Below are 21020 nucleotides of genomic sequence, written 5' to 3'. Positions count from 1 at the left end.
ACTGTGCTTGGAGTGAATGGCTTTTAAATAGCATCAGTTGCGTGTGTTTGTTTTGAAAAAGCAGTGACTTTTGTCACTGATAGTTGGTGAGAAGTAAACAATAAGACAATTCAGAACTGTCTTGCTCACTGGTTGCAACCATTCTGGAGATGCCAGAAATGGCCAGGAATGAAAACAAAACAATTTCACTTCTTCAATAAATTAGGAATTGCAAAAAATTTGAAGATAACGGCAACCATAGTGAATGTTACAATGAAAATGAAGATTTGGAAGATGCAATCATTGAAAGCATTGTATGACAGCAGTCCACTATCTGCACTGACTCTCTGTGCTGATTCTGTTCATTTACAATCAATCAAAAGAACACAGTAGTGCATTGGTTATCTGTCATGTCAGATAATGACATTAAAACCTATGCAAGAGAGTTTTTAAAGTGGAAAAGCCGTTGCACTGGTACAGCTCCAGTTCCATTCTCTTGACCTCGAAGGTCCAGTAACATTAACTGGGGTCTTCCTTGGTTGCAATGGATAACCATGACTAGTCATGCTTCACAGAACATTACAGTACCACCTTAGCCGTTAAATCTCACTGTTGATTTCATCCACCCAGTCCACTAGAGCTGACTTCACGTTCTAGGACAGGCATGTCCCTCTTTTACTGTGGTATAAGGCCCGCTGACTACCATCACCTGGTTTAGCCTGCCTATCAAAGCAGTATACCGGGGTGTTGCTGTTATTGCATGCAAACAGCTACTTGGAGCCACAGGTGAGAGCTGAGTGGTGGGGACCAAAGGTGAGTGAGCTGCCCCATAATGGACACAAAAATCCCCTTCACCAGAAGAGCTACCCTTCCATGGACACCCTATACATGGCAGTGTACACTGGATGAATTGCTCCGTCGATAACTATTATGAACTAATAGTTATGTAGAACTGTAGTAGCATTGGCAGTGTTCTAATTTGTTCTGTACTTCATTTAAATACATGTTGCTCGGTTAAATGGTAGTTTTTCCTTTTTATACATTTTTTTAAACCTATTTCTATGAAACTTAGGACAGCTGCGTAATTGGGCCAAGATGTACTGGTCCTGATGTGTGCCTGCGTGCACACGCATCTGTGTGTCTGCGTGTGCGTGCTTCTGTGATGATGTCTTTTTCATGGCTTTTACAAAGTGCGGAGTGAGAGAGAGAGACTGTGTGGCGTGCCACTCCTCACACAGACATTTTCGCAGTATTTTTCCCCTTTATTTTATGAGGTTGAGTTGCGATCTCGACACTCAACCCAGCACAGATGGAAAGTGTACTTGGGAGCAGACCCGACTGGTTTCGAACCCGGGAACCTCCGCTCCCGGGTCCGACGCCAATGTCATTGCACCACCAGCTGGCCCCCTATTTCAATATGTCTTTCCATGGCCGCCTCCACTATCAGGATAAGGCCACACCTGGGTTGGAGGAACAACACCTTGTATTCCATTTGGGTAGCCTCCAACCTGATAGCATGAACATCGATTTTTCAAACTTCCAGTAATGCCTTCACCAACCCCCCCCCCCCGCCCCATCAGTATTTCTTGTCCCTCTCTCATGTTATCTCCTTGACCGCCTATCACCTCCCTCTGGTGCTCCTTTCCCCTTTTACTTCCATGGCCTTCTGTCTCTCACCAATCAACTTCCTTGCTCTTTGTTTCATCCCTCACCCCCCAAGTTTCACCTATCACCTGGTAGTTCCCTCATCCCTCCCCCAACCTTTCAAATCTACTCTTTGGCTTTTTTTCTCCAACCCTGCTGAAGAGTTTTGGCTCAAAATGTCAACTGTACTTTTTTCCATAGATGCTGCCTGGCCTGCTGAGTTCCACCAGCATTTTGTGTGTGTTGTTCCCAAGATATTTGTTCGGTTGGTGATGAAACATATTAACATCTGCCTGAGAAGTGACTTTGATCCACTCTAATTTGCCTACTGGCACAATAAGTCCACAGCAGATGCTACCTAATTGGCTCTTCACTCAACTTTGGAACATCTGGACATCAGGTTACTTTTCATTGACTACAGCTCTGCATTGAATACCATCATCCACTCAAAACTAATCAATGAGCTTCAAGACATTGGCCTTAATACCTGCTTGTGCAACTGGATCCTCTATTTCCTCACTTGCAGTTCAGATTGGCAACAACATCTCCACAATCTCCATCAACACAAGTGCACCACAAAGATATGTGCTTATCCCCCTGCTGTACTCGCTTTTCACTTATGACTGAGGCTAAGCACAGCTCCAATGTCATTTTCAAGTTTGCTGATGATACCACTGTCTTAGGCCGAATCAAAGGTGGTGACGAATCAGCATGTAGACTGAAAATCTGGCTGAGTGGTGCCACAATAATAATATCTCACTCAACATCAGCAAGACCAAGGAGCTGATTATTGATTTCTGGAGGAGGAAACCAGAGGTCCATGAGCCAGACCTCTTAGAAGGATCTGAGGTGAAAAGGGTCAGCAACTTTAAAATCTACTGTGTTATTTCAGAGGACCTGTCCTGGGCCCTATGAAGAAAGCATGGCAACACCTCTACTTCTTTAGGAGTTTGTGAAGATTTGACATAACTTCCAAAACTTTGACAATCTTCTGTAGATAAATGGTGGTGAGTTTATTGAATGGCTGCATTACAGCCTGGTATGGAAGCACAAATGTCCTTTTTGTGGAATTTTCCATTCAAGTAGTGGCTACGGCCCACATCCACCATGGGTAAAGCCCTCCCCCACCAATGTTCTCTCTAATTTTTAGTAGTCAGTGTGCGCAAAAAACTTATGCTGTGCAAATTTTTTTCCTGTGACATAAGTATGTGTGTACTGAATGCACACATGGCACAGTTTATGTAGGTTTACAAAATATTTGACATAAAACTACACAGAATAGCAACAAAATACCATATATATTTAAGTCACTCAGTTATTTTTTCTTTGGCATTTACCCATTCTTTGTAAACTCTATCTAGACTAATAGTTTCTACTATTTTGTTAAGCCATTCAACTTCAAACAAATTTGCAGTTCTTTTGCGCTTCACGACCTTCGCTTCTTTTGAATTCGACATAGTGAATCAATATTTTTTTCAATAAAAACTTAGTAAGCTATCTACGGGATTTGAAACAGATCTTTGTAAACTTTAGGATATGAACATGGTCCGCCAAACATGGCTGCCGCCGTGATGCAGCTGTACAAACCGGAACAGGAAAGGTGCGGTGACGTAAATTAGTGACGTGCATTGTGGTATTTGAAAAACCGACTAGTTAACAGAAACATTTAGCTAAAAGATTATTTTCAATAAGTATAATTATTAATTGCATTATTTGAGGTAACTAACCTTTTGTGCGCACATTAATTTCCTTTGTGCGCTGGTTGAAAAACGTGTGTGTGTGTGCACGCGCATAGCTTAGAGGGAATATACCTCCCCACTATTGAGCATGTCTACAGTGTTGTCACAGGAAAGCAGCATTCATCATCAGGGACCTACACCACCGAGGTCATGCTCTCTTCTTGCTGCTGCCATCAGGAAGGTGGTACAGTAGCTTCAGGACTCGTGCCACCAGGATCAGGAACAGTTATTACCCCTCAACCATCAGACCCTTGAACCAAAGGGGATAACTTCATCCAACTTCACTTGCCCCGTCATTGAAATGTTCCCACAACTTAAGGACTCACTTTCTCACATTTGTCTTTTTATGGACAAATGTTCTCTATTGCTTGCTTATTTTATTTATTCATTATTATTATTTCTTGTATTTGCGCAGTTTGTGTCTTTTGCACACTGGTTGAATGCCCAAGTTGGTGCAGTCTTTTATTCATTCTATCATGGTTATTATACTATGATGGATTTATTGAGTATACCCACAGGAAAATGAATCTCAGGGTTGTATATGGTGACACATATGTACTTCGATAATTTAATTTGAACTATTTACATTGAAGGGAAGTGCAATCACAAAATGCAGAATAGTGTTAAAGAAAGTGCAGTGCAGGGAGATGAGGTGCAAGGACCATGATGGCGTAGACTGAAGTGGAGTTCATCTTTATCCTGCAGTAGTCTTGTAACAGCAGCATAGAAGCTGTCTTTGAACCTAGTGGTACATACTTTCAAGCTTTTGTGTCTTCTACCTGATAGAAGTGGGGAGAAGAGCGAATGTCTGGGGTGGGAGGGATCTTGGATTACGTGAGGGGCTAGCCAGATGGAATACTAACCAGCACATTTCTAAATTTTGCAGTCATAATCTGACAATGTTAGCATTTGCCATTGTTACTCTGTGAAACAAGACAGTAACCAAGAATTTTGTTTAGTTTGATATGGAAATGCCCAAGGTACTGCCAATGATTCTATGTTTGAACAGACTACTTTGTTTGCTGCCAGCTCTACAGCAATCAAGAGAAATCAATAGAAATTGTGAATTTGAGTGGTTATGAACCAAGCTTGCTGAAAAGCACTCTGAAAACCTTAGAACATGAGGTTGATGTGAACTTTTAATGGTGTACTTAAGAATAATTACTATTAGAAGGTAGACCATCTGATGAGAGTGCTTTTGGATAAACCCAAGTATATCAGAATCGGATTTATTATCACTAACATTATTTTGCAGCAGCAGCACATAGGAAGGTATAAAAATTACAACAAGTTATGAAAAATAGTGCATAAGAGGAATAAAGAGGTAGTGTTCATGGACTGTTTAGAAATCTGGTGGAGGGAATGAAACAGCACGTAAAATCTTTACAAGACCATAAGATATAGGAGCAGAAATAGGCCATTTGGCCCGCCATTCAATCATGGGCTGATCCAATTATTTCATTCATCCCCATTCCCCTGCCTTCACCCCATACCCTTTGATGCCCTGACTAATCAAGAACCTATCTATCTCTGCCTTAAATACACCCAATGACTTGGCCTCCACAGCTGCTCCTGGCAACAAATTCCACAGATTTACCACCCTCTGACTAAAGTAGTTTCTCCGCGTCTCTGTTCTAAAAGGACGTCTTTCAATCCTGAAGTTGTGCCCTCTCGTCCTAGATTCCCCTACCATGGGAAATACCTTTTCCATATCTAATCTATTCAGGCCTTTTAACATTCCAAATGTTTCTATGCGATTTTCCACCCCCCCCCCCCCGTTCTCCTGAACTCCTTTCATTCTTGGAATCATCGTGAATCTTCTCTGAACCCTCTCCAGTATATCCTTTCTAACATAAGGAGCCCAAAACTGCACATGATACTCCAAGTGTCTCAACATCACATAGTCATAGTCATACTTTATTGAGCCTCAACATCACATAGTCATAGTCATACTTTATAGAGCCTCAACATCACATAGTCATAGTCATACTTTATTGATCCCAGGGAAAATTGGTTTTCATTACAGTTGCACCATAAATAATAAATAGTAATAGAACCATAAATAGTTAAATAGTAATATGTAAATTATGCCAGTAAATTATGAAATAAGTCCAGGACCAGCCTATTGGCTCAGGGTGTCTGACCCTCCAAGGGAGGAGTTGTAAAGTTTGATGGCCACAGGCAGGAATGACTTCCTATGACGCTCTGTGTTGCATCTCGGTGGAATGAGTCTCTGGCTGAATGTACTCCTGTGCCCACCCAGTACATTATGTAGTGGATGGGAGACATTGACCAAGATGGCATGCAACTTGGACAGCATCCTCTTTTCAGACACCACCGTCAGAGAGTCCAGTTCCATCCCCACAACATCACTGGCCTTCTGAATGAGTTTGTTGATTCTGTTGGTGTCTGCTACCCTCAGCCTGCTGCCCCAGCACACAACAGCAAACATGATCGCACTGGCCACCACAGACTCGTAGAACATATCCTCAACATCGTCCAGCAGATGTTAAAGGACCTCCGTCTCCTCAGGAAATAGAGATGGCTCTGACCCTTCTTGTAGACAGCCTCAGTGTTCTTTGACCAGTCCAGTTTATTGTCAATTTGTATCCCCAGGTATTTGTAATCCTCCACCATGTCCACACTGACCCCCTGGATGGAAACAGGGGTCACCGGTACCTTAGCTCTCCTCAGGTCTACCACCAGCTCCTTAGTCTTTTTCACATTAAGCTGCAGATAATTCTGCTCACACCATGTGACAAAGTTTCCTACTGTAGCCCTGTACTCAGCCTCATCTCCCTTGCTGATGCATCCAACTATGGCAGAGTCATCTGAAAACTTCTGAAGATGACAAGACTCTGTGCAGTAGTTGAAGTCCGAGGTGTAAATGATGAAGAGAAAGGGAGACAAGACAGTCCCCTGTGGAGCCCCAGTGCTGCTGATCACTCTGTTGGACACACAGTGTTGAAAGCACATGTACTGTGGTCTGTCAGTCAGGTAATCAAAAATCCATGACACCAGGAAAGCATCCACCTGCATCGCTGTCAGCTTCTCCCCCAGCAGAGCAGGACGGATGATGTTGAATGCACTGGAGAAGTCAAAAAAACATGACCCTCACAGTGCTCGCTGGCTTGTCCAGGTGGGCGTAGACATGGTTCAGCAGGTAGACGATGGCATCCTCAACTCCTAGTTGGGGCTGGTAGGCGAACTGGAGGGGATCTAATTGTGGCCTGAGCATAGGCCGGAGCAGCTGCAGAACAAGTCTCTCCAGGGTCTTCATGATGTGGGAGGTCAATGCCACTGTTCTGTAGTCATTGAGGCCACTGGGGCGCGGCGTCTTTGGCACAGGGACGAGGCAGGACGTCTTCCACAGTACAGGAACGCTCCGGAGCTTCAGGCTCAGGTTGAATACATGGCAAAGTACTCCACATAGCTGAGGGGCACAGGCTTTGAACACCCTGGTACTGACACCATCTGGTCCTGCAGCCTTGCTTGGGTTGAGATGTTTCAGCTGCCTTCTCACCTGTTCAGCTGTGAATCACATCCCTGCTCTTGTATTCTATACCTCTAGAAATGAATGCCAACATTGCATTCGCCTTCTTCACCACCGACTCAACCTGGAGGTTGACCTTTAGGGTATCCTGCACAAGGACTCCCAAATCCCTTTTGCATCTCTGCAGTTTGAATTCTCTCCCCATCTAAATAATAGTCTGCCCATTTATTTCTTCCACCAAAGTGCAGGACCATACACTTTCCAACGTTGTATTTCATTTGCCACTTCTTTGCCCATTCCCCTAAACTATCTAAGGCTCTCTGTTTCCTCAACACTATCCACTCCTACACCTATCTTTGTATCATCAGTAAATTTAGCCACAAATCCATTAATACCATAGTCCAAATGATTGACATACATCGTAAAAAGCAGCAGTCCCAACACTGACCCTTGTGGAACACCACTGGCAATGGGCAGCCAGCCAGAATAGGATCCCTTTAGAAAATAGGTGCAGGAGTAGGCCATTCGGCCCTTCGAGCCTGCAGCGCCATTTATTATGATCATGGCTGATCATCCAACTCAGAACCCTGCACCAGCCTTCCCTCCATACCCCCTGATCCCCGAAGCCACAAGGGCCATATCTAACTCCCTCTTAAATATAGCCAATGAACTGGCCTCAACTGTTTCCTGTGGCAGAGAATTCCAGAGATTCACCACTCTCTGTGTGAAGAAGTTTTTCCTAATCTTGGTCCTAAAAGGCTTCCCCTTTATCCTCAAACTGTGACCCCTTGTTCTGGACTTCCCCAACATCGGGAACAATCTTCCTGCATCGAGCCTGTCCAATCCCTTTAGGATTTTATACGTTTCAATCAGATCCCCCCTCAGTCTTCTAAATTCCAACGAGTACAAGCCTAGTTCATCCAGTCTTTCTTCATATGAAAGTCCTGCCATCCCAGGAATCAATCTGGTGAACCTTCTTTGTACTCCCTCTATGGCAAGGATGTCTTTCCTCAGATTAGGGGACCAAAACTGCACACAATACTCCAGGTGTGGTCTCACCAAGGCCTTGTACAACTGCAGTAGTACCTCCCTGCTCCTGTACTCGAATCCTCTCGCTATAAATGCCAGCATACCATTCGCCTTTTTCATGCCTGCTGTACTTGCATGCCCACTTTCAATGACTGGTGTATAATGACACCAAGGTCTCGTTGCACCTCCCCTTTTCCTAATCGGCCACCATTCAGATAATAATCTGTTTTCCTATTTTTGCCACCAAAGTGGATAACTTCACATTTATCCATATTAAATTGTATCTGCCATGAATTTGCCCACTCACCCAACCTATCCAAGTCACCCTGCATTCTCTTAGCATCCTCCTCACAGCTAACACTGCCACCCAGCTTCGTGTCATCCGCAAACTTGGAGATACTGCATTTAATTCCCTCATCCAAGTCATTAGTATATATTGTAAACAACTGGGGTCCCAGCACTGAGCCTTGCGGTACCCCACTAGTCACCGCCTGCCATTCTGAAAAGGTCCCGTTTATTCCCACTCTTTGCTTCCTGTCTGCTAACCAATTCTCTATCCACATCAATACCTTACCCCCAATACCATGTGCTTTAAGTTTGCACACTAATCTCCTGTGTGGGACCTTGTCAAAAGCCTTTTGAAAATCCAAATATACCATATCCACTGGTTCTCCCCTATCCACTCTACTAGTTACATCCTCAAAAAATTCTATGAGATTCGTCAGACATGATTTTCCTTTCACAAATCCATGCTGACTTTGTCCGATGATTTCACCGCTTTCCAAATGTGCTGTTATCACATCTTTGATGACTGACTCCAGCAGTTTCCCCACCACCGACGTTAGGCTAACTGGTCTATAATTCCCCGGTTTCTCTCTCCCTCCTTTTTTAAAAAGTGGGGTTACATTAGCTACCCTCCAATCCTCAGGAACTAGTCCAGAATCTAATGAGTTTTGAAAAATTATCACTAATGCATCCACTATTTCTGGGGCTACTTCCTTTAGCACTCTGGGATGCAGACCATCTGGCCCTGGGGATTTATCTGCCTTTAATTCCTTCAACTTACCTAACACCACTTCCCTACTAACATGTATTTCGCTCAGTTCCTCCATCTCACTGGACCCTCTGTCCCCTACTATTTCTGGAAGATTATTTATGTCCTCCTTAGTGAAGACAGAACCAAAGTAATTATTCAATTGGTCTGCCATGTCCTTGCTCCCCATAATCAATTCACCTGTTTCTGTCTGTAGGGGACCTACATTTGTCTTTACCAGTCTTTTCCTTTTTACATATCTATAAAAGCTTTTACAGTCAGTTTTTATGTTCCCTGCCAGTTTTCTCTCATAATCTTTTTTCCCCTTCCTAATTAAGCCCTTTGTCCTCCTCTGCTGAACTCTGAATTTCTCCCAGTCCTCTGGTGAGCTGCTTTTTCTGGCTAATTTGTATGCTTCTTCTTTGGAATTGATACTATCCCTAATTTCTCTTGTCAGCCACGGGTGCACTACCTTCCTTGATTTATTCTTTTGCCAAACTGGGATGAACAATTGTTGTAGTTCATCCATGCAATCCTTAAATGCTTGCCATTGCATATCCACCGTCAATCCTTTAAGTGTCATTTGCCAGTCTATCTCAGCTAATTCACATTTCATACCTTCAAAGTTACCCCTCTTTAAGTTCAGAACCTTTGTTTCTGAATTAACTATGTCACTCTCCATCTTAATGAAGAATTCCACCATATTATGGTCACTCTTACCCAAGGGGCCTCTCACGACAAGATTGCTAATTAACCCTTCCTCATTGCTCAAAACCCAGTCTAGAATAGCCTGCTCTCTAGTTGGTTCCTCGACATGTTGATTCAAAAAACCATCCCGCATACATTCCAAGAAATCCTCTTCCTCAGCACCTTTACCAATTTGGTTCACCCAATCTACATGTAGATTGAAGTCACCCATTATAACTGCTGTTCCTTTATTGCACACATTTCTAATTTCCTGTTTAATACCATCTCCGACCTCACTACTACTGTTAGGTGGCCTGTACACAACTCCCACCAGCGTTTTCTGCCCCTTAGTGTTATGCAGCTCTACCCATATCGATTCCACATCTTCCCGGCTTATGTCCTTCCTTTCTATTGCGTTAATCTCATCTTTAACCAACAACGCCACCCCACCTCCTTTTCTTTCATGTCTATCCCTCTGAGCTCCCATCCTTGGTCACCCTGGAGCCATGTCTCTGTGATGCCAACTATATCATAATCATTAATAACAATCTGCACTTTCAATTCATTCACCTTGTTACGAATGCTCCTTGCATTGACACACAAAGCCTTCAGGCGCTCTTTTACAACTCTCTTAGCCCTTATACAATTATATTGAAAAGTGGCCCTTTTTGATGCTTGCCCTGGATTTGTCGGCCTGCCACTTTTACTTTTCTCCTTACTACTTTTTGCTTCTACCCTAACTTTACACCCCTCTGTCTCTCTGCACTGGTTCCCATCCCCCTGTTGTGAACTAACCTCCTCTCGCCTAGCCTCTTTAATTTGATTCCCACCCCCCAACCATTCTAGTTTAAAGTCACCTCAGTAGCCCTCGCTAATCTCCCTGCCAGGGTATTGGTCCCCCTAGGATTCAAGTGTAACCCGTCCTTTTTGTACAGGTCACGCCTGCGCCAAAAGAGGTCCCAATGATCCAAAAACTTGAATCCCTGCCTCCTGCTCCAATCCCTCAGCCACGCACTTATCCTCCACCTCATCGCATTCCTACTCTCACTGTCGCGTGGCACAGGCAGTAATCCCGAGATTACTACCTTTGCAGTCCTTTTTCTCAACTCCCTTCCTAGCTCCCTATATTCTCCTTTCAGGACCTCTTCCCTTTTCCTACCTATGTCATTGGTACCTATATGTACCACGACCTCTGGCTCCTCACCCTCCCACTTCAGGATATCTTAAACACGATCAGAAATATCCTGGACCCTGGCACCAGGGAGGCAAACTACCATCCGGGTCTCTGGACTGCGTCCACAGAATCGCCTATCTGACCCCCTTACTATTGAATCCCCTATCACAACTGCCCTCCTCTTCCTTTCCCTACCCTTCTGAGCTACAGGGCCGGACTCTGTGCCGGAGGCATGGCCACTGTCGCTTCCCCCGGGTAAGCTGTCCCCCCAACAGTACTCAAACAGGAGTACCTATTGTCAAGGGGCACAGCCACCGGGGTACTCTCTATTACCTGACTCTTCCCCTTCCCCCTCCTAACCGTGACCCACTTGTCTGCCTCCCGTGGCCCCGGTGTGACCACCTGCCTGTAACTCCTCTCTATCAACTCCTCACTCTCCCTGACCAGACGAAGGTCATCGAGCTGCAGCTCCAGTTCCGTAATGCAGTCCCTTAGGAGCTGCACCTCGATGCACTTGGCGCAGGTGTAGACGTCCGGGAGGCTTGGAGACTCCAGGGCCTCCCACATCCGACACCGAGAACAACAAACTGCCCTCACACTCATACTGCCCCTCTCCTCAAATAACAACAGAAAATGAATACTAAACCTTCCTCGCCTCGCCCGTTTCCACCTAAGCCCGTTGAGCCGAAGCCCTTAAGCCTTCACTCTGCTCCCAGCTCACTCCGCCGCCCGTAAACTACGCTGCCCACTGTATGAGGCTCTGTTCCTTTTAAATATGCCGCACTGCACTGCCTGACGTCACACGCCTGCGCAGTCCCACCTCTCTGAATGCCGTTGGAGAAAAAAAACCCGAAAATTTCAAAAACGTCTTCCTCTGCACTCCCGCTCCGACTCTCAGACTTCCTCCTTCGAACTTTATTCCCACTCTCTGTTTTCTGTCAACCAGCCAATGCTCCATCCATGCTAGTAACTTACCTGTAATTGCACAGGCCCTCGTCTTGCTAAGCAGCCTCATGTGCAGCACCTTGTCAAAGGCCTTCTGAAAATCCAAGTACACCATGTCTACTGCATTTCCTTTGTCTACCTTGCTTGTAATTTCCTCAAAGAATTGCAGTAGGTTTGTCAGGCAGGATTTTCCTTTCAGGAAGCCATGCTGGCTTTGGCCTGTGTGCCTCCAGGTACTCTAAACTCGTCCCTAACAATTGATTCCAATTGTGGATCTTCCAGCTCCTGTACCACATTCCTGATGGTAGTAATGAGGAGAAGGCATATTCTAAATTGTGAGGGTCCTTAAGGATAGATGCTGTATTCTTGAGGCATCACCTTTTGAAGATGTCCTCAATGGTGGGAAGGGTTGCGCCTGCGATGGAGTTGGTTGAGTCTGCAATCCTCTGCAACCTTTTATGATCCTGTTCATTGGAGCCTCCACACTAGTTGGAGATGCAAGCAGTCAGAATGGTCTTCACCATACATTTGTACACCTCTTTGTCACCATCTGAAATTCTGCCAACAATAGTGGCAAATTTATTGATGGTATTTGAGATGTGCCTAGCCACACAGTGTAGAGAGAGTAGAGCAGGGGACTAAGCATACATCCTTGAGGTCTGCCTGTGTTGATGGTCTGTGAGGAAGAAATGTTATTACTGATCTGTTCTGACTGTGCTCTCCCGATGAGGCAGTCAATAATCCAGCTGCACAGGTCTAAGTTTTGGTGTGTCAGTCACATTTGGCACATTGAGTCTGCTCGATCATTTGGTTAAAACTAATTTATTTTCCTTCTCCACCCCATTCTGCTGCCTTCTCCTGTAATATTTAATGCCCTGACTAATCAAGAACCTATTAACCTCTGCTTTAAAAATACTCAAAGACTTGGCTGTCACAGCTATCTGCAGCGAATTTCACAGATTCACCACCACCTCTAGCTAAAGAGATTCCTCTTCATCTCTGTCCAATCGTCCCTCCCCACTGGTCTCCCTCCTGGCACTTATCCTTGCAAGCGGAGCAAGTGCTACACCTGCCTCTGCATCTCCTCCCTCACTACCATTCAGGGCCCCAAGCAGTCCTTCCAGGTGAGGCGACACTTCACCTGTTAGTCTGTTGGGGTCATATACTGTGCCTGGTGCTCCCGGTGTGGCCTCCTGTATATCAGTGAGACTTGACATAGATTGGGAGACCGCTTTGAGTACCTATGCTCTGTCTGACAGAAAAAGCAAGATCTCCCAGTGGCCACTCATTTTAATTCCACTTCCCTTTCCCATTCTGATGTCTCTCCATGGCTGCCTCTACTGTCGAGATGAGGCCGCACTCAGGATGGAGGAACAACACCATGTATTCCATCTAGGTAGCCTCCAACTTGATGGCATGAACATCAATTTCTCAAACTTCCAGTAATGGCCCCACCTTCACCATTCCCCATCCCCCTTTCCCTCTCACCTTATCTCCTTCCCGTCGCCTCCCTCTGGTGCTCTTCCACCCTTTTCTTTCTTCCATTGTCTTTTGTCCTCTCCTATCAGATTCCCCCTTCTCCAGCCCTGTATCTCTTTCACTAATCAACTTCTCAGCTCTTTACTTCACCCCTCCCCCTCCCAGTTTCAACTAGTGCCTTGTGTTTCTCTCTCCCCTCCATCCACCTTTTAACACTATTCCACATCTTTTTTTTCTCCAGATCTGCTGAAGGGTTTCGGCCTAAACATTGACTGTACTCTTTTTCCATAGGTGCTGCCTGGCCTGCTGAGTTCCTCCAGCATTTTGTGTGTGTTGCTCACAATATGCAAAATGTGGTCTGACCAATGCTTTATAAAGCCACCGCATTACAGCCTTGGTTTTTGTATTCTAGTTCCCTCAAAAATGAATGCTAACATTGCATTTGCCTTCCTTACAACTAACTCAACCTGCAAGTTAACCTTCAGAGAATCCTGCACAAGGACTCCCAAGTCCCTTTGCACTAACTATTTCTGAATTTGCTCCTCACTTGGAAAACCTGTGCCTTTATTTCTTCTGCCAAAGTGCATGATCATATGCTTCTCTACAGTGTATTCAATCTTCCACTTCTTTTCCCATTCTCCCAATCTTTCAAGTCCTTCTGCAAACTTCCTGTACAGATGTAATTTAATTCTCCCTTTCAAAGTGTGCATAAAAGGTGTTGAGCTCATCGGGGAACGAAGCATCACTGCTATTTATGATGTTGGGTTTTGCCTTGTGTCTCCAATCTGATTTGTGTCTCTAACTCCACACAGAATTGCTTTTTTGCTCCCACGATGACCTTCCATAGGTTGTACCTTGACTTCTTGTAGGGTTCTGTTCTTCAATGCGACAAATCTAGCCCTTAGTAGACTGCAAACCTCCTGGTTCATCCAGAGCTTCCAGTGTGGGAAGACTTGGTATGTTCTCAAAGGCACGCAGTCACCATCAGTTGTTCAAAGGTTAATTTATTATCAAAGTATATAATTGAGGTTCTTCTCTGGGTAGCCATGAAACCAAGAAAGGAAAGAAAGGCAGCAAGATCATCGACTCTTACATCCCACCTCCCTGCAAAAAATGAAGTCAGTGACGGCTGTGGCATATTCATTGAGATTGATGGTGAATTGCTAAATGTGGTGCAGTCCACCCTTTCAAGGCAGTCTTTTAAACACTCCTCTATCTCCCTTGACCATACTGTGGCTGTCCTCACCAATGGTACTGTGGTCCTCAGTCTCTGCCTAAATGCCAGGAGTAGAAGTGAAGCTAGTTGATCAGTCAAACTGAAGTGTGGGCATGGGATGGGACTGGTAAGTATTCTGTTGGTGAGTGTGTTGGCTCCTCTGGTTTCACAAGTGTCATGTTGGCGGTGGTTTGTCAGAGACTGCCAGCTAGCCTGGTTGAAGTCCTGCATCAGGGTGTAGCAAAGCATGAATACAAGGGATTCTGCAGATGCTGTAAATCCAGAGCAATACACAAAATGCTGGAGGAGCTCAGCAAGTTAGGCTGTATCTGTGGAGGGCAATAAGCAATCAATGTTGCAGGCTGAAACCCTTCAGGGCAGGGTGTGATGTTTTGTGACTATTGATCACAAGTTGTTCAGTTCCCCCAGTGCCTGCTGTATTTTTGCTGGGGTGAAATGTACACTTATACCAGGATGATTGTAGAAAACTACTTTGGTCAGGTCAGGTGAGCAGGACTGGAACAGAACCGCCATTTCTGTGCACTACGATGAGTTAATCATGAAATAAACACCTCTCCCTTTACCTTATGCTACCATCTGATCCAATTGGTGGAAGGAATGGTAGATGAAATTTAACTTGTTCAAGTGTAAAGTAATGCATTTTGGGAGGTTAAACTAGGGTGGGAAATGCATGGTGCGTAGCATGGTCCTGGGGAGTGTTGTGACATAGAGACCCAAGGGTGCAAGCACAGGTCGACCTTCACTAATCTGGCACCACTAGGACCTGAGGAGTGCCGGATTAGTGAAAATGCCAAATTACAGAAGGATCATATTAAGCAATAGCTCACCGCCTCATCATACCTTTAAAATATCATGTAAATCAGTACAAGTTAGATAATAATGAAACAAAAATATTAAATGAGTAGCAAGTGAAGTTTTAATAAAGTAATATACTGTACAGGCACAGATAAAATAAAGGGTACAGGTAAGTGTACAGGAATTAACTTATACAGAAAAGTTGAGCACTTCTGCTTCTAAAGTGAGACGTTTAATATACCTTCAGGCAAAGTTACATGTCTGCGTGTAGGGTTGTCAGGATCACCAACATTTTCATCTTGAAAAATGAGCGAAGCATCAGGAACTGGTGCTGAAACTGGCACAACAGTTTCTTCAAAGACTGTTGATGTTGGTGGCAGCACATCTGGGTGAGCAGAAGTTGATGGCACTGGATTTTGAAGTGTTAGCTCCCCTGTTGCACTTTTTCTAGCAATTTTTTTGAACATATCTTCCAAGGTAAGTTGTTTCATATATTTTGGTCTCTCTGATTAGCTTATCCTGCAGTATATAAACACTCATTATTTCTTGCTCAGTTATAAAACATCATTGCTCTAATCCTTTCAGCAATTCACCTGTCAACTTAATTAGCCTGTCAATAGAAAGTCTCTCTGCTACAACTTGTTCATCTTCATCACTGCTTTCTCTTCCAATATCTTCCTTCTCTGGATTTACAACCATCTGCACAATTTCCGAGTCAGTACAATGATGAACAGTAGGCTCATCCTCATCTGTATTCATCCATTCTTCAACATTGTCATCATTGAACCTTGATGCAAGATCCTTGGCAGCAGGATTAGTTAGTTCTTGAGCCAAAGAAAGCAGTTCACGTATCATCTGTTTTTTCTTGGAAACTCTAAAGCCTGTAAAGTCATTTCCAGTGTCTTCACCAGGTGCAGACTCAAACATTGAACCTGGCTGTAATTTATGCCAACCATTCTTCAGTGTGGATAGCTCTACAGACCTCCAAGCATTATCAGCACAGTAAAACATCTCTTTCATATTAACGCAAATACGAGAAGATCTGCAGATGCTAGAATTTCAAGCAACACACACAAAAAATGCTGTGAACGCAGCAGGCCAGGCAGCATCTATAGGAAGAGGTACAGTCGAAGTTTCAGACCGAGACCCTTCGTCCTGAAAGGGTCTCACCCCGAAACGTCAACTGTACCTCTTCCTATAGATGCTGCCTGGCCTGCTGCATTCACCAGCATTTTTTGTGTGTCTTTCATATTAAAATCCTTTATAAATTCCTTTACCGGTCTACCAGCATTAACTGCACTCAAAAGGCGCCTCATAAACAGGGAACGATACTTTGACTTGAGAGAACGTAATATGTCATTGTCCAGGGGTTGAATTAATGACATACAGTTTGGTGGTAGGAAGATACCGAAAATGTTTTTTTACCAGGAGTTCTGCTTTTGGGTGTGCTGAACAGTTGTCTAAAATAAGCATTATCTTGCAGTTGTGGTGCAGGCCAACAGAGTCACAGTGAGCTTGTGCTTCGGGAACGAAATAATTTTCAAACCATTCTAGTGTGATGCTAGTTGTAATCCATCTGTTTTTGTTAGCACGGTAAATTGCATCATATCTTTGAAGTCCCTGGGACGTAATCTTTTGCCAATGATCAGTAACTTACATCTGTGGGTTCCTGCACCATTAGAGCAGCCCAGAAAAGTCACATGATCTATTGATGCCTTATGCAATGTTGGTAATTCTGCAGCTGCTATTGTTAGTGTCCTTCTTGGTGTACATCTCCAATACAAAGCAGTCTCATCAGCATTGTACACCTGCTTGGGGCTTAATTTTTCATTGGAGAGTAACTTGGCAAACTCCTCAAGAAACTCTGCTGCTGCTTCCTTGTCTGCTGAACTACCCTCAGCAGGCTGAGGGTAGCAGACACCAACAGAATCAACAAACCCATTCGTAAGGCCAGTGATGTTGTGGGGATGGAACTGGACTCTCTCACGGTGGTGTCTGAAAAGAGGATGCTGTCTAAGTTGCATGCCATCTTGGACAATGTCTCCCATCCACTACATAATGTACTGGGTGGGCACAGGAGTACATTCAGCCAGAGACTCATTCCACCGAGATGCAACACAGAGCGTCATAGGAATTCATTCCTGCCTGTGGCCATCAAGCTTTATACCTCCTCCCTTGGAGGGTCAGACACCCTGAGCCAATAGGCTAGTCCTTACTATTTAACTATTTGTGGTTCTATTACATTTATTATTTATGGTGCAACTGTAATGAAAACCAATTTCCCCCGGGATTAATAAAGTATGACTATGACTATGTTTTTCACCACACACTGCACGGAACTGTAAGCCATGACGCTGCTTAAACCGATGAAGCCAGCCTTCACTATAGTCACACTCATAATCTAGTCCTAGTTCTTAATGAAACACTTTTGCTTGTTCCTTCACCATATCTCCAGATAGTTCAACACCTTCACTTACATAAAGATTAAACCACGTTATCAGCACTTTATCTGGTTCCGAACTTCTTCCGTCTTTCATTGTTTTTCTTACGCACATCTGTTTCTTTGAGCCACTATCAGCAAAAAAATGTAGCAGTTTTTTTTTCTGTTTCTTTATATCGTACACTGTGGAAGAGCCAATGTTGTAACACTCGCACAAGCTTTTCACCAATACACCACTGTCCAGTTTTTTTTCCAAGAGTTCAACCTTATCTTTAATGGATAATGTGCAGTGTTTTCACTTCACAGCACGAGGTGCATTTGCTTTACTCACTGGGCCCATAATTGGGGCTAAAAAAGAGCCAATGATATTAATAAATGCAGGAATCACCTGTCTGTGCTTACAAGAGCAAGCCAACACGTGAACAGATCTAGCGCAATCAAAACAATGTGCAGCAGATTGGTACGGTGGCCCAGGACATTTGAAATTACAGTTGCGCAGAAAATTTGAAATCAGTGCCGAATTATCAATGGAACCGGATTACAGGTAGTCAGATTAGTGAAGGTCGACTGTACATAATTCGCTGAAAGTAGTGACCAAGATAGATGCGGTCGTGAAGAAGTTCATTGGATGATGCATTAAGTACAAGGGTTGGAATAGTATGTTTCAACTGTATAAGATGTTGGTGAGACCACACTTGTGTATTTGGTGCTTTTTTTTAAAAAAAAATTTAAGATACATTAATTTATTGAGAAACTCTTCAAGCTGCACCATCCAGCAATCCCCTGATTTAACTCTAGCCTAATCACGTCTGGTCACAATAATGGAAAAAAAGAAGTGGTTAAGGAAGAGGGATTGGAAAAGTTACACCGGGATGTTGCTGGGACTGGAAAGCTAGAGTTATAAAGAGAGATTGGGTAGGACCTATTTTCTATGTTTCTATGTTCCAGGTGAAGAACCAGTAAGGGGAAAGATAAAGGGGTGGGGGAGGGGAAGCAGGGAGGTGATAGGCAGGAAAGGTGAAGAAAGAATAGGGGAAAACACAATGGGTAGTAGAAGGAGGCGGAACCATGAGGGAGGTGGTAGGCAGCTGGGGAAGGGGGCAGAGTGACATAGGGATAGGGGAAGGGAGGGGAAGGGAATTACCGGAAGTTGGAGAATTCTATGTTCAATTCCCTCCCTCTACCCCTATCCCAGTTTCACTCTGCCCCCTCACCTAGCTGCCTATTACCTCCCTCATGGTTCTGCCTCCTACTACTACCCATTGTGTTTTCCCCTGTTCCTTCTTCACCTTTCCTGCCTATCCCCTCCCTGCTTCCCCTCCCTCACCCCTTTATCTTTTCCCTTACTGGTTTTTCACCTGGAACCTACCAGCCTTCTGTTTACCACCCTCCCCCCACCTTCTTTATAGGGCCTCTGCCTCCTCCCTGTTCAGTCCTGACGAAGGGTTCCGGCCCAAAACGTTGACTGATCGTTTCCACGGATGCTGCCCGACCTGCTGAGTTCCTCCAGCGTATTGAGTGTTGCTTTTACCCCAGCATCTGCAGAGTATTTTGTGTTTAATATTTTGCCCAGGGTAGGGGAGTCTAAAACTAGAGGACATACATTTAAGATGGTTGGAAATTGGTTAATAAGTTTATTATTGTCACACATACCTGGGTACAGTGGAAAAACTGTTCTGCATGCATTCCATGCAGATCATTTAATGACTGATTTAAAGGGGACTTGGGCTGTAAGCTTTTCCACATAAAGGGTGGTGGTGTATGGAATGAGGTGTCAGAGGAAGTGATAGAGGCTGGTACAATTACAATATTTAAAAGGTATTTGAACAGGTTCATGGATGGGAAAGATTTACTGAGATGTTGGCCAAATGTGGGCATATGGGACTGACTCAGGTAGACACCTTGGTAATCATGGATGAGTTCAGCCTAAGAACTTATTTCTGTGCTGTATGATTCTATTTGGCACTGAAATATTGCATTAACTTTTCCTATTCTGGTGCTTAAGTTCTAAATTAATTTTTCAAATTGTAGAGGCAGATCTCTTGTGTACTACAATAAAAGTACTGTATTGGGAATAGACTGTAACAAGATCAAGTCAAAGAGACAGACATGAGGTTGCTTGTTGAGGGTATTGTGATACCAATGCTGTATTTAAGAGCTGCTTTGGTCAGTCCCTAAGCTGCTTCCATTTTTTTTTTTTTTTTTAGAAGTAATCGATAGATCAATGTATGATGATGAATCTAGTGTAACTTATTACTTTTCTAATGATTTTTGTCCAGCGACTATACAACTATACTACTCTTCCACCGAATAGCCTAACTGTGCAGCCCTGAGGTTAAAAATAATAAATGCACTGTGTAGCTGTGGGCAAGCAGATCTATTTTGGAATGGCAGGCAACACACACAAAAGTTGCTGGTGAATGCAGCAGGTCAGGCAGCATCTCTAGGAAGAGGTGCAGTCGACATTTTGGGTCGACACCCTTTGTCAGGACTGACGAAGGGGCTCGGCCTGAAACGTCGACTGTACCTCTTCCTAGAGATGCTGCCTGACCTGCTGCATTCACCAGCAACTTTTGTGTGTTACTTGAAATTCCAGCATCTGCAGATTTCCTCGTGTTTGCTATTTTGGAATGGTATTGTTTTGCTCATCAGATTTGACAAACACTTCCATTTCAGAAGATCAATATAATTTAAATTATTCATGCCCAAGATGTCTGAGCAGCATAGTTCCAATCACCAGATTAATAAATTTTCAAATTGGGATAAAGAGTAGGTATTTGAGAATAATCTGAAGTGGCCCAGGTTCAGAGTTTTATTAATCCCTGGTCATTTCAGTTTTTTTAGCAATTTAACACAAATTGTTGTGTGTTCTTGCTAAATAATAATAGTTTATAATTGTATCTTGTGTGATGTCCTACGTGTTAAGCTGTCAGCTTCCATATCATTAAATAAACCACTGAGCTTGGTGTCAGTTCACTCACTCCACTTGGAAATTTTCACAACAGCTAGTCAAATCTTAAGATAGCAGATTCTTCATGCTTTCATCAGTATGGAAGTTAACATCTTATCATTTGGATTTGTTGCTTCAAAATTCTTAAGGTCATATAATCGAAAGCTCACTGTGGAAGGTGGTCTCTGAATTCAATGTGACCAGTGTTGGCATGCTGAACAAGCTGCACTGTCAGCTCTGTTAATGGTACTGATAGTTTGGATAAATAGTGAAAACACAATTGATATGCTTTCTAAGCAAATTTGTTAGAATATGGTTAAATGGTTTAAGGGAAAATATTGTGTGGGTGAAAAGATTGAGAGATACGAGAAAAGGTAGTTGGATATTGCCCAGCTT

This window comes from Mobula birostris, chromosome X (genome assembly GCF_030028105.1).
Source record: "Mobula birostris isolate sMobBir1 chromosome X, sMobBir1.hap1, whole genome shotgun sequence".
Classification (NCBI taxonomy): domain Eukaryota; kingdom Metazoa; phylum Chordata; class Chondrichthyes; order Myliobatiformes; family Myliobatidae; genus Mobula; species Mobula birostris.
Note: the sequence above shows the minus strand (reverse complement) of the source record.